The sequence below is a fragment of the Malus domestica genome, chromosome 01, assembly GCF_042453785.1.
Source record: "Malus domestica chromosome 01, GDT2T_hap1".
NCBI lineage: Eukaryota > Viridiplantae > Streptophyta > Magnoliopsida > Rosales > Rosaceae > Malus > Malus domestica.
This window is the reverse complement of record NC_091661.1, coordinates 16,051,435-16,056,137: the sequence shown is the minus strand read 5'-3', so window position 1 is coordinate 16,056,137 and position 4,703 is coordinate 16,051,435. Positions and strand designations below refer to the sequence as shown.

At 37.0% G+C, this 4,703-nt stretch overlaps 1 non-coding gene across 1 annotated transcript; it reads left to right on the top strand.

The window, feature by feature from the left end:
- Positions 1 to 2,191: 2,191 nt before the first annotated feature.
- On the top strand, positions 2,192 to 2,296 carry LOC139198500 (small nucleolar RNA R71). Its single transcript, XR_011584025.1, has one exon. It is a non-coding gene; the product is annotated as a small nucleolar RNA R71 (small nucleolar RNA).
- The last annotated feature ends 2,407 nt before the right edge of the window (positions 2,297 to 4,703 follow it).

The following is a 4,703-nucleotide window of genomic DNA, read 5'->3' as shown; positions in this document are numbered from 1 at the left end:
TTGAGTTGGACTAATCCACTTACTATCTGAAATGGGGTAGATCATCCCAGCATCTAAAAGCTTCATAACTTTATTACGAACAACTTCTTTCATAATTGGATTCAAACGACGTTGAGCGTTAATGGCAGGCTTTACTCCATCTTCCATCAAAATTTTGTGCATACAAATTGTAGGGCTGGTCTCTTTAATGTCAGCTATAGTCCAGCCAATTGCATCTTGATAACTCTTTAAAATGCGTAACAGTTTATCTTCTTCTGTTGATGATAAATCAACAGCAATAATAACTGGCAGCGAAGAATCTGCACCCAAATAAGCATATTTCAAGTGTTCTGGAAGCACCTTTAACTCCAGTTTAGGTGACTGTACCCTAGAAGGCTGCAACAGCTTTTTGGGTTCCCCCAAACTCTCATAAACATGCCTCCAACGTGGGGGTTGAAATGGAACACTTTCCAAAGTTGAAACATACCCAAAAACCTCTTCATCTTCTGTATTTTTATTCTCAAACCCATGCAACACATTTAACAATGGATCAGATGTCAAATGTGGCATAATTTCAGCATGTAATAAGCTGTCAAGCACATCAACACGCATACAATCATGCACATCACCTGGCCTTTTAGTAGCTTCAAATAAACTAAACACAACATATTGATCTTGCACTCGAAGTGTAAGTGTTCCAGCCTCTACATCAATTAACGTTCTAGCTGTTGCCATGAAAGGACGTCCCAAAATAATCGGTGTTTGCATATCTTCATCCATATCCAAAATTACAAAATCTGTAGGAAGGTAGAGATTATCCACTTTAATAATTAGGTCTTCAATAATTACCCTAGGATAAGCAACTGAATGGTCCGCTAGTTGTAGAATAACTGATGTAGGCTTGATTTCTCCTTGTCCCAGTCTCTGAAAAACAGAAAAAGGCATTAAATTAATACTAGCACCTAAATCAATTAAAGCATGTTTAAAATGAGAATTTCCAATTGTGCATGAAATTGTGAAACTCCCTGGGTCTTGTTTATTCAGGGGCAACTTGTGTAGCAGGACAGCGCTGCACTGTTATGTAAGAATCACTTTCTCAAAATCAACGAGCTTCTTTTTCTTTGTGCAAACATCCTTCAAAAACTTGGCATAAGGCGGAATGTTCTTGATGGCATCAATTAATGGTAGATTAATCTGAACCTTAGACAAAGTCTTCATAAAATCTATCAATTGTTGATATTTGACTTTAGGCTTCAACCGTTCGGGATAAGGCATAGGTGGCTCATAAACACGATCCACAACAATACCTGCACCATTTTCGGAACTGTTAATGGGCTATTCTAAATCTTTCAAATTGTCAGATTTTTCAACAGTTCTTGAATTTGTTTTTGGCTGTGAAGCCACCCGCGAATTTGGAACGCAATTTTCATCCCTGTTATCAAAACTTTTGCCAGAATGTAGAACTCTAACTGCCTTGCAATCCTCTTGGATTTGGTTCGGTTTGGCTAGGAAATGTACCCGGTGCCCTTCCAGAAACCTGCAAAGCAATCTGCCCCATCTGTTTTTCCATGTTTTTCACTGTTGCCTGTAGATTTTGAATTTCTTGAGTTGTAGTATTTGCCAATTTTTCAATTGCAACCTCCCAAGCAACCTTAGGTGCAGCAGGTTGTTGTACCTGCTGTTGAAATTGATGCCTAGTGTGCTGTTCTTTGTCCCACCTTAGATTAGGATGATCCCTCCAACCTGGGTTGTAGAAATTAGAATACGGGTCATATCGGGGACGCTGGAAAATGTTAAATGCATTAACCTGCTCTGCTGTAAAATCTGGAGAAACATCTTTATGTGGGCAGCTCATAAAATCGTGAGTTGTCATATTGCAAATGCTGCAGGCAGCTTGTATGGGCTGCTGTACAGCAACCTGTGAACCTGGTATTCTCTGTAATAACATGTCAAATTTTGCATCAAGCCTTTTCTCCATTTTTTCAATTTGTGCTGTAACATATGGAGAGCCGTTAGACATCTCAAAAACAGACTTAGGTTGCGGCTGCTCAACTGCCCACTGTTGTGTATCCGCTGCCATTTTTTCAAATAACAAACAGGCCTCTTGTGCATTTTTATCCTTGTACGAACCTCCGCAAGATACGTTGACAAGAGTTTTTGTAGTCATATTCAACCCTCTGAAAAATATGTGCATTTGATCAGTAGTGTTAATACCCGAATGTGGACATTTTCTCATCAACTCTTTAAACCGCTCCCACGCCTCATGAAACTCTTCATTTGGTTTTTGGGCAAACGATAAAATCTGAGTTTTCATGTCAAGAGTCTTAGAAGCCGGATAATACTTGTTTAAAAAAATTTCACTGAGTTGGGCCCAAGTACTAATGCTTCCAGATGGGAGTGTGAGGAGCCATCTCCTTGCTTGATCTTTTAGAGTGTAAGGAAATAAACGGAGCTTAATAGATTCGGCTGAAAATCCCCTCACCAAAATGTTTTTGCACCCCATTAAAAATTATGCAATGTGCATGTTAGGATCATCAGATGATAACCCATGAAACGTAGGTAGAATATTCAATATGTGCTGCTTTATTTCAAATGCAGACCCTTCCTCCACTGCCGGATAAGTGATGCAACTTGGTATATTTGTGGTATGGGCTGTCAGTGAATCACCCATGGGCAGACCTGCCTCTGGAATTACAAATGCCATTTTATCTTTGTTGTGCAGGTCCCCAGAAAAGAATGATTGTAGAAAAGTCTCCTGCAGAGGACGAACCCTCTGCAAAGTTTGCTCCCTGCGTTTCCTCCTTAAATTCTGCTCAAGTTCTGGATCAAGTGGAATCAATTTCTGCACTGTTGAACGGGTGCTGACCATGCACAGATTTCTGAAATCTGCACTGCTGTACTGTTGTAATCTGTACAAATAAAATAAAAACAAAAATTAAATTTTTTTTATATGTATAAACAGCAATAACTAATTGAAAACCTGATTCGTATGAATTATTTTAAATAATCCCCGGCAACGGCGCCATTTTCTTGATAGGATTTTTACTACTCATGTGAACGGGCTTAAATCTCCTATTTTATTTGCAAGAATCACAAGGTTATTGTAGTATAAACGGATCTCACAAGGTCGTCTCCACAAGGACTATTAAATAATTCGAAACTAATCAGAGTCCATTTAATTATTGTAAAGTAGAAGTTTAGGTGATTGATTTTATAACCTAATTAAAATAAAAATGAAATTAATGAATTAAAATAAACAATCTGCAATATTAAAGCTAGAGAGAAGAAAACAGTTTTGGGAGAATAAAATTAAGAAAGCACTAGGGTTCCACCATCACCTAGCAATCCTATGAATTTTTACCAATTACTTATAATCTACACATGCCACTTTGAAGGTTAGATTTTCCTAATTCATGTTCTACTTGGAACCTCCAACATAGAACGTATATCTAACATGCAACCCGTCCGGACGTTCGGATCAAATCTGAACATGAAAGACTCATTATGCTTTATGAAAATCCTTTGAAAAACCATGCAATCCTTAAGACGTGATATTCATCCTAAGTGAAATTACAATTATTAATCACAAGAAGCCAACGTCAATTTCAGGGAACCTTCCGACCAAAATTGCATCAAATTACTTTTCTAAAGATACTAATGGTGATCAGGCATTAAGACAATTAGATAATTTTTATCCCGGTGATTAACAATTCAATGTATGCATGCACTCAATCATAAGCAATTAAATAAAAATCACATATTCATGCTAAGGCTCAAGGCTTCGCCCTAGAAAAAGAAATTAGTTCCGCATACTCATAATTGAAATCATAGAAAATATATTCAAGAAAATGATTGAAAGCACCTTCAAGTAAAAAAAAATCTTCAAAACCCTAACAATTCTCTCTGTCTCCAAAATTGCATAAAAGAAGCGTAAAGAAATATGGTAGACGGCCAAGCAATATATCTGCTAAGCCTCCCACACAAACCCTAAAAACCTGAAATTAATAATCCCATGAAATAGAAAACATAACCCTAAATTAAATGGTAAAATTCGCCTAAAATCTGAACAGCCACGTTTTGGACCCATAAGCTGCTCCAAAACTGGCCCAATATAGCTGGATTTAATGTTTGGAATATTCTGAACACTTTTCCAAAAGGCCACGAACCCATCCGAGGTCATCTTGGGCTCCAAAAACGCAATTTAAGCCCAAAAACGTCATTTTCCAGCAATGCGCACTGCTTCTTTATTTCATTGCCAGAAAATAACCGCTTGGTGGAAAAATCCCAAATTTTGATACGATCAAGCTAAGTGACTCACGAACGTTCTCCAACTGGAATTACTCCAAAATTCGTCCATTTGATCCTGTTTTGCTCCAGAGGAAGTCGAAAGTCCTATATGGAAAATACAATTCAAAGTATCAAAATTCTTCCAAAATATTAACCAAAATATACTAAGATTGGGGTAAAATATATAATATAAAATCTACTCATCACATATATCAAAGTGAATTAAATCAAGTGGTTCAGATTCTCTATTGACAGATTTATTTGAAGTTCTAGTGATTTTAGCTTGACTACAATATTCACATTTTTCAAAATCATTCAATGATAAGTTAGGTAAAAAACCTAAGTTACTCATGTTCTTAACCAAGCGTTTGTTAACATGACAAAGTCTAGCATGCCAAGTATTAAAAGAAGACAACATGTAAGTAGAATTAGACATT